This window comes from Myotis lucifugus, unplaced genomic scaffold, assembly GCF_000147115.1.
Source record: "Myotis lucifugus unplaced genomic scaffold, Myoluc2.0 scaffold_14, whole genome shotgun sequence".
Classification (NCBI taxonomy): Eukaryota; Metazoa; Chordata; class Mammalia; order Chiroptera; family Vespertilionidae; genus Myotis; species Myotis lucifugus.
Window position 1 is genome coordinate 4,226,741 of NW_005871062.1, and position 10,996 is coordinate 4,237,736.

Genomic DNA, 10,996 nt, shown 5'->3' on the forward strand with positions numbered 1-10,996 from the left:
ATAAGAATCAGCAAAGAAGACTGAGTAGGAACAGCTACCAAGAAAGGAGGCGACAAAGAGAGATGCCCCAGAAGTCAAATTAAAAAAAAAAAAAAAGCCTGTTTCTAGGAAGAAATCGTTCAACTATATCTGAAGCTATGATAGATCCAGTGAGAGGAGATCTGAGACTTTTCATCTGAACATCAATGAAAAGGTTATTAATGGCTTTGAAAAGAATCGTTTGATGAACGTTTAGTTAAAGAGATATGGTAAAACAATAGGAACTACCGATAATAGAAAGCTATTTTGAGGAATTTGTTCTAAAGGCTAAAAAAAGGGATATTAAGATATAAAAAAAAGAGGAGTTTGAGGGGGGGAAAGGAAGCATTTTGTTTGTCTTTAAACAAGGAGATATTAAAACATATATGTATGTAGTAGGAACAAAATAAATATTTGTGGTGATAAACATGAGCTATATGCCCAGATTAGGTCACTGAAACAGTCCACATTATATTTGAAGTGTGCTTCTACTGGCACAACTGGAAACTACCATTAATAACAATGTATAAGGATTAAATGGACCCAGAAATCAAGCTTAAGGCAATAGTAACTTACACTTACTGTGAGATATTGTAATTTGCTTTAATTATTTAATATATAGTTGATAAACACTTGTTAAATTCTTTCATTCATTAAAAATATACCTAACACCTAGTATTATGCTAAAAATAGTATGATGAGTGACCAGACAGACATGATATGACACTGGAATGACACTAGGCTTTCCTTCACATAAATATAAATGATAGATAAGCATCGAGGAGCTGGCTCTATTGGTGATATCATTAAGGACAGCTCCCTTCAACCAGGTTTGAAAATTCTCCCAAACTGTATTCCATTGCATACTTAATCGAACTGCTCATGTCACTTAAGTCTTGGATATGATGAGCAGATCTACATTTTTCTGCCAGATGGAACTATTCAAAGATATCCAAAGGGATGGAAAGCACACTATCAAAAGAAGATTGTATTAAAGAGGCCAAGCTCTTCAGTTTAATGCTGAAAAATAAACTTCTCCTTTCATAGAATTCCAACATGGTTTTGTTTAAAGAAACAAAATGGGTTGAGTGCCTCTTGCAGAAATGAAAATCGACTCTGAGTGCTGCCATAACACTGTGGGTATAATGGTTATGAACACAAGGGTGACAATCTGCAGCGGGAGTTTGGGAGGGAACTGGTAGATATTTATCATTTATTTCAGTGTCTTAACTGTACTATGAGGTGTGTTGTTTTTTTTCAATTCTTTCATTGTGCATCCCATTAACTAATAGTGAATCAAAGACCCAACTCCCTGAGGTCTTAACTTCACAAACCTTTTAAATTGAAGCTACTGTATGTCAGGCAATTGATTGGAATTAGCCCATAGAATATTTAATGTGATTTATTAATATATTTGAAGATTAAAATATTGATTGAATTGGTTTGATTTTTCTGAAACATCATTTTATGACCAGAATGTGAAGACTCCGTGTGAAAAATTACTTAAATATCACCCTGGCTGGTGTGGCTCAGTTGGTTGGAATATCGTCCTGCGCACCAAAAGACTGCAGGCCCAAGTCCCAGCCAGGGCACATACCCAGGTTTCAGGTTCTATCCTTGGTTGGGGCATGTGCTTGAGGCTTGAGGCAACCAATTGATATTTCTCTCTGACAACAATGTTTCTCTCTCTCAAAAATCAATTTTAAAAAATGCAACATTTAAAAAAATTACTTAAAATAATTTGGTGGTTTGCAAACAGAACTTTAAACTGTATTCCTTCTTCTTTCCCTAATAAATAGGAAAACATATATTACTGCTTATTTATGTGACTTCCTTCTGGGATTTCAGTTACTTCCAACTATAAAATAGAGGGGTGCATCTAATAGGACAGCCTACTATATTCTCTGAACTGTATTATGTGCATTATAATACATATTACATTATCCTATATAATAAAAGGCTAATATACAAATAGACCAAATGGTGGAACAACCAAACAGCCGAACAACTGGTTGCTATGATGTGCGCTGACCACTAGGGGGCGTGTGCAGAACATGGCAGGCATTGGCTGTGGCGGGATGGTGGAGCAGGTGAGCGGGGATGCCAGACCAAAGCAGGGCTCCGGTCGCTGTCATTGGGGTGAGCCTCTGGTGGTTACTGAAAATTCTTTGCTTCCTTGCACCACGGTCCCACATGGTACTAGCACCTGCTGCCAGCACTGGCCCTGTTTGCACCCACAGCTGGAGCCACTGCTTGCATCCACTGCCGGTGCCCGGCACCGGTCTCAATTACTCAGTGCCATCAAGGGTGTGAGTGGTGGCTGCAGGCCCTGATCATTCCTGAAGGCTTCTCCAACTCCCCCTGCTCCTGAGGGGCGATCAGGGCAGCAGCCACCGCTCGTACCCGCTAAAGGTGCTGGCCCCACTTGCACCCACTGCTGGTGCTGGCCCCAATCGCTCTGCACCCTCAGCGGGTGTGAGTGACGCCATCAGCACATGGGAGTGGCGGCAGCGGGAGCAGGGCTGCTGGCAGACAGGGGACCAGGGGCCGCAGCGGGAGGGGCCAGGAGGAGGTGCGGAGGAGGGGCCGAGACCTACCCCTGTGCCCACTGCAGCCTCGCGGCCCACAGTTCCTTTCAAGGTGCACGAATTTGTGCACTGGGCCCTAGTATATAATAGTCTAATTTGAACTGCATGTTCTGGCAGTCACTAGCTACAAATCACTATTGAGCTCTTGAAATGTGGCATATGATGGAGAAGTTGAATTTCCAAATTTTATTTAATTCTAATTAGTTGAAAGATCCACATGAGGCTAATAAGTACCAGATTGAATATCCCGTATATAATACTTTCTCATACTCAAGCACACATAAAATGATTTTATTAAAATCTAATGTTTTACCAAATATCCTCCTAATAAGTAATTTGTTGTTTTATTTTAAGCTAGCTTTTGGAAATACTGTATCTAAAGTTTTTTCTCTGGATGCAAAAACATTAACACTAGAACAAGACATATCTCCTCACTCTGTAGCTTAAAGACTGTAGTTATTTCAAGCATAAAGGAACTGTGGCATTTATTTTATGTTGTGAACAATGATAAATTAGTTGCACTGTGAACAATGATAAATTAGTTGTACTTTGAATGGCATGGGATTATCAAAATGGCTTTGTAGAGCTAAAATTGAGAGTGCTGTATCTATTGTATGCTTTCCATAAATTCATAGTCCACATATAGTTTTGTCCGCTGATGACTATACTATTAAACTATTAATTAAAATATTTTAAAAAGCATCTTGGGAAATGAAAATAAGTTATATTATCTCAATTTATATGAAAAATATGCATTATTGTCCTTTCTCCTTTTCATGATTGTGCTATTATCTCTTTCCTGTGATTTGGAACAGTTATCACTACAACTAAATGAATACATTACTAAGGAGCAGAAATGTATTGTTTATTGGACTCTGAAGAAAGTAGTATTAGGTGTCTCAGAGATAGATATGAAGAAAACTTTCTTACAGAACAATGCACTTTTCGGTTTCTTAATTCTCATCTTTGCCTCCTTCACATTATCAGAAACTACTTGGGACTCTCAGCATGTCTAAAAGAGACTAGACTCAATGTGCTAAGAAACAACAAACAATAAAAACTCATTGGCTTTTCTTTGATTTCCCCTCACCCCACATTTATACATTAAACTGCTCTTTATTTCATCAATGCAAGACTGGGAATTCAACTTTAATTTTGTCTTCCACTTGTGCTGGCACAGAAACTTTATAATTAAAGTTACTTTATAATTAAAGAGTATTAATGACTATAATAGCCTACACATATTCTCTTACTTTATAATATCGAGGAAATGCAGTTTATCTATATAATATTAATTATTTGGTGCTTACAGATAAAACAAAAGACAAAATGAACAGTTGCTTAAAGTAAAAAAAGAAAAAAAATGCATAAAACAGACCAAATTCAGTAAAATGCTTGTAGTGCCATGTATACACGTGTTAGGAGCCACTCTAATTTACATAAGGATTACTTGCTCAATAATGCCTGAAATGTTCCCATTTATTTACACCAGTTGTGAACACAAATATATGATCATAAAGAAAGACAAGAATATCTTGTTTTCATCATCTCATGTTTATTAACTTTGGAGCAGTTGAACAATATTCAAGCATTTTGAACCCTTTGGGGTAATGTCATTCAAAAAGCATTTGACACTTCTTCCGTTTAGAAGATTCCATTAGGTTATCATTTAGTAATTGGTTTTAAGACATTTAATTCCCTAAAGCTATCTGGAGATTAAAGGTCGAATTTGCTAAACTTTTTATAGTGTCAGTAAATTTTAAGACAATGTAGCCAGGAATCAATATCCTGTCATTAAAAAATTGATCATGCAATTGATGCGAGAACTCAGAAATCTATATTCACAATTTGCTTTATGAAGCTTCACACAGGAACAAAGAGAAAAAAAGGTAATGTATTTTTTGAACCTGAATGAAAAGTCTTTTCTAGTGACTTTTCTGTGAAATATAACTGGATTTATTAATATACAATACATTGGACAAATAAATGAGATGACTCGTCACATGCCTAACAGAAATTTTGTCTTAATTTTATGCTATGTTAAAAGAATGTCCTATTTTAAACTAGTATGCTGCTGATTTATTTTCTGCTCTGTATAAAGTAGTGGTAAAAATTAAAATATGAAATAATATAGTTGCAAGTGGAGAAAACATTTTTTTCTTCATGGGAGTCTTGTGCATATATTATATTATGAGACAAGTGCATTACATATTAGAATAGAGTATAAATCAATATATTGCGACCTCTTACTTTAATTAAATTGGATGCCATAAGCATAATTTTGAATTAAAAAATGAAAGAGATAGAAAATCAATGGATTTAATTCAACTTAAATCTTCACCATGAAAAATATTTAGGTTAAATTAGGTTTGAATACCTTTTGTCAAAGCATGAAGCAGTAGCACCCAGGTGGATTACAAGCTCACAAATACGCAAATGGGGAAAAAAAAGAAAAGAAAACGCTTCCAAAGAACAGGAAACATTTTACAATTCATCAGAAGGTTAGGGAAAAGTGGGCAAGAGAAATTATAACTTCTTCTTAAATAATCCTTTCAAATATCGATTCCTGCAGAATATCTGCCCGTGTAGCACTGCTACCTCTCTCATGCAAGTTTATGAAAAACAGAATTGGTGAGCTTTCTCAAAATGCATCTTTCTTTGCTACAGCCTCTCTATCACAATTAAAAGAATAATTCATTCACTGTTTTTCTTAAATTTTAAATTTGAATTTTAGCAGTTGGAAAATTTTCTCTAAATCTAAGAAGTTATATACAAAACCATTCCGTATTCTAAGTACATATGTTCATTTCTATGTTTCTCTGAGCTTATTTTAGTCTTCAGATTGTACATTTATTCCTTTTTAGTTAAAGAATTAACAACTACCCATTTCTCTCTTCTTCTTTCAATATAAATATACCTTTTCATAGCATTCTTCATTTTATGCTAAAGTAAAACTTTGCTGTTCTGGCCAATTTTTTTTTTTAAATTAGGTCTGTTTGGCACTGATTACCGGGGTTTAAGGAAGTGTTTTCAGAGAATTTATAAACTTCTCCTAATATGCTAAATCTCTGGACCACAAATAAGTTATATTTGTGTTTTGAAAGCATATCCAATGCACAAACCTTAAATTACAGTAACATCACAGTTATTGCTGAGAATCAAACTTTCCAGACTATCAAACTTTATGCTTTGATAAGTCAATTAAAATAATTTGGATCATTTTAAAGAAATCACTTTCCAATACTTATACTATTTAATGCCTTATTAAACACAGTATATGAAACAGATTAAACAGTTTCTTAGGTGAGTCAGTAACATCAAAAAGATGGATTATTGTACTAATGTTAAAATTTACTGTGCTAAAATTATGTGTATTTAAACCGGCCGCAGACTATACTAATGGTCTACTACTTGATATTCTTTGACTTCCCCACACTTTCATCTGTTACTTCTGTGAGTAGTTCTCATAATCAGCCACTGCTGCTCTTAATTATCAGTTGTAATTGAGAGAAAAGGAAAGTTATTAGGGGACACAGGATATCCAAGCTTGACAGATGAGTAGTATCCTTTACTTCCTAACTACAAGTCAATATGCTCTGACCTGTAGGCATTTTCTCAGTTCTCTGGGAGACTAAAATTTATGGGCTTAATTATTGCTATTTTTTTTCTTTGCTCAGAGAATTTCTTTTGCTTATTTCTAGAACTAGGGCTGAGTATTATTTGATTGAAAATGACTGAAATTTGAATATAATATGAGAAGGCTAATTTCATAATTATTACCCAAGAAGTTCATAGACAAAGGATAAGAAAAAGTAAAAGCATGAAAGAGAAAACGCACAGCATTGTCTTTTGTTTTGTTCCCCAATATTGACAGATTGCACCTAAATTTTACAGAAACAAATTAGTCTTCAGTTATTCTTCAACTGCATAAATGTAAAAGGTAAATGCATATAGAAAGCATTTCACTACGTCGTGTTGTTTGACTATTTCTTAGAAAAATAAAGTTTGGGGCCAAGTAACTATTCCTGAACAACTAAAATGTAAATTAAAAAATACCCATGCATTGAAATGATCTGCATAATTTACTTAAGGCTGTAACAACACTGGGATGTGATGGACCTAAGTTCAAGCTTTGGAAAGAATTTGCAGAAGGTCAGTTCCTTCAAAGTTTAATCATTAAGGAGTGTGAAGAACATCTGAAGCATCTTCCGTGTTTCTGTGACATTTCACCCAAGGAAGTCACATCTGCAAAAATGAAAGTTGAAATGGTTAAAGCTAAGGAGAACTCTGAAGATAAGGGGAAATCCACCAACTGCAGTTGAGAAGAGCCAAAACTCTAATTACTTGGTGTTTCATTATTTATTTATGTGGTATATCTTCATTGCAAGAACAACATGAAAAATGGTAATTTCTGATTAAATGCATTACAAAGAGCATTTTTAATGTATAAATGAGGTACTTGCGCTCAAGCCATACTTTCTTTGTTTGGGTACCTGCTATAATCTATTTCTTTTAAGATTTCGATCTTGGTTCAAAGGATATTGCTGTGATAAACAAAAGAAAGATAAGAAAAATCTGACTACTACCTTCTGTTTATTGTTATGATAACACATTGATATTTGTTGTACATTTTGCTCTATTTAAAGAACCAACCATATAATGGCATTTAAGCATGATATTTCTGTTAGTTGAGATGTTAACTTGAATGATAGCATGTTAATATTGTTCTAAAATGAAAATTTCCAGTATAATACAGCAACATTTGCCTCACATTATTTCAAGTCTTAAAGCATGTGATGGCACAGGGGAGCACAACTAATGGTCATATTTCCACCAGATTTCAACCAGTAGGAGTCCTGATTTCCATGGCAGAGACTTAGAACTTGCTACTTGCATCTACAGAATTTATGAAACCTAGACAAAATACTTCTCTGAATTTGAGCTGCTTAGAGCTGGGATCGATTAAAATTTCAAACCTTTGGGCCAATAGATTAATGTTTTGAGGAGAATATTGAGTAAATATTAGGTTATTTTTTTTCCAAACACATATCACGGAAGAGATTAGCCATTTTTTCCTGAAAACTAGATAACACATGAGATATTTCTAGAGTTGGCCTTAAACCAAACAAAACTTTCATGATTAGCACTAGTTTCACTTTTAGTGTGAAGACTTATAGTGAAATGCAGAAGTAAAAACCCAGAAATAAACCTGCTCTAAAAGGGTATACATCTTCTCCCACAAAAGTGAAGCCAAGATTTTTACAAAGTCTGAGATACTGTGTTTGTTTTAGAATTGTATAATCAGTCATGTTAGCATAGCAATGATAATTTAGCATCTACAAGACCATATAGATCAGTGATGGCAAACCTTTTGAGCTCAGCGTGTCAGCATTTTGAAAAACCGTAACTCTGGTGCCGTGTCACATATAGAAATTTTTTGATATTTGCAACCATAGTAAAACAAAGATTTATATTTTTGATATTTATTTTATATATTTAAATGCCATTTAACAAATAAAAATCAACCAAAAAAAATGAGTTCACGTGTCACCTCTGACACGTGTGTCATAGGTTTGCTATCACTGATATAGATCATAAAGAGAATATTGGCCTAGAAGACCAGTGACCTGGTTCTGGATCTTGCTCTATTTGAGGGCCTGTAAAATTTGGGGCAAATCAAAATTTCCTCTCATAGTCTCTGTGTTCTTATTTGTTAATAAATAAATAAATAAATAAATAAAGGATTAAACAAGACTATGTTCTTGAATCTCTATTGACTTAAATTCATGACTAAGTCATTACATATTATTATAATGACTCAAGTTATCTATTAAAAGATACATGCATTACATTTTCTATATAATCCAAAAGAACACTGTGACAAAAGAAAATAATGTACCAAAAATAATTTTGAAAGTTGAATGGAAATTAGAAATATATATTTTATGTCTTTCATTTTCATGCACTATAAAACATGAAACTTCACATGAGGAAGTCAAAAAATATCTGAGAAATCTTGGTGATAGTGGTAGGAAATAAAGAATCTATATATATAAAAGCCTAAGCGACCATTACAACTGGCCAACCGGCTGATCGGATGACCAGCCAGTAGCTATCACACGCACTGACCACCAGGGGGCAGACGCTCTGCAGGAGCTGCCCCCTGGTGGTCAGTGGGCTCCCACAGCCAACCTCCCACAGACAGCCAACTTCCCTTGGTTCCTCCCCCTAGCCAGCCAACCTCCTGCGGTCCCTCCCATGGCTGGCCAGGCCGAGGGACCCCATCTGCAAGAATTCGTGCACCGGGACTCTAGTAGAAATATAATGGTTGAACAGGTGAACTCACATGGTTGATAAAAGGGAAAGGAAGTATGTATGATGTTCAATTCTTTCCTAAACTTAATTTTTTATGATATTACTATCTCAAGACTTTACTAATAAAGACTGTGGTTGTCATAACATTCAACAAAGTCTGTTAAGTGAAGGAGGTAATATACTAATTTGAAGTTTATCCCACAGTGATTCTGTAAACATCATATTAATTCAAGTCCCTTTTCATAGTTTAGTAGCTATCTGGAGTTCGTATAGTCTAAAACTTCATATGAAAATTTATATTAAAAATGAGAGTCTTACAATATTTTTTTTTCTTATCATAACCTGTTTTGGTTGAATTAAGAAATACTAAAATGAATGATAATCAAGGTTGGCTAAGATAACAGAGTATATATCTAAACCAATCAAACTTAATTATTTTAATCAAAGTGTAATATCATTCTCAATACATCAAGAAACTGGAGGATTGTGACTGATTTCAAGGAGTTACTTGATTTTTAATAGCAATTAGCTCCTACTCAAATGTAACGTGGTGATTTTCAACAACCCTGAAGAGTGACCATACTTGGTATATTGCTAGATACAAAGTTCAATGTGATATGTAATGATGGTGCTTTCCAAAAGCAGTGTTCTTGGCAGCATTCAGTAAGTCATCCTGTATTTATAAAAACACACAGCAACCTTATAATTTCATTGATCAATAACCCTACAGAGGAAAAAATATTTTAATTAAGTCATTCTGAAGATAAGAAAATTGAGGTAAAATACTGACTGATTGTGGTTTAGAGCATATACTATGTATGATTAAATAAATTGTTTAAGAGAAATCTCAGGATTTAAGCTTTCTGGATTTGAATTCTACTTGCATCACTTACTAGCTATTTGTCTTTCCACTTATTTGTATTATAATAATAATAACTAATGATTATTGAGTACTTAATATGTGCCAGGAACTACTCTAAGTGGTTCATGTATATAAATCCATTTACTCCTCAGGACAATGCAATGTAGTAGAAATTATTATAATTCTCATTTTGTGGAGGAGGAATTCAAATTTAAACAAGGTCTCACAGGTAACTGATGAACTGGGATTTAGGTGACCTAGGATTTGACCCACAAAACCTGACTTCCCCAGCTGGCACTTTCACCCCTTTTACTGTCCTACTTCTCAAGATAGCGGAGGTAGTAATAGTATCTACTTTATGGAACAGGATGATTAAATGAATCAATGCATATTTTACACTAAGTACAGGGTTTGGCACAGAGTAAATGTTCAGAACTGCATTGAAAGGTATTATCACGTACATGTATTGTTGGTTCAATATCTTCTAGCATCTAATTTAATCTTCACAATACCACTGTGTTATTATCTAAATATACAAGCTATCTATCTATATAAAAGCCTAATATGCAAATTGTCCCCACAGGAGTTCGACCGGCCAGTGGCCGGAATGCCCCGATTGGCCCTGATCGCCAGCCAAGCCTAGGGATCCTATCTGTGCATGATTTTCATGCACCAGGCCTCTAGTAGAGAAATAAATTATCTTGATGGAAACAAGATAATGAGTAATAGAAGCAGAATTTGGATTACATGTTCTGATTCCATGGCTAATACTCTTTCTGCTATACCATTCTCTCTCCTATGTTTCATGTGATCATAATTCTGGCATTGTTATTTGCAATAAAATGGTGTATGTCACTGGAAAGTATCTTTTTCATAATAGAGGGATTGCTACCTATTATGTCTACTCTATTTTTGAAGGTAATTTATTATTCTAATTAGAATTTTAACCTTTGCTTATATATTAATATTCAATAAGTATATAGGAGTCTGTGATAATACCTAAATCATTTTCAGGGTGAAGTAGGATATTCTTTGGATTCTTTAATGTCACTTAAATTATTTAGCATCAATATACTAATTGAGTAGAGAAATGTTTGAAAATGAATTTACAAATAGGAAATCAAAAGAGGGATTTATAAACTAGATGGATCAATTAGCCTATTGTGAAATATAAATCAAAAGTTTGCATGTACTGTTACATATTTAAATTGTA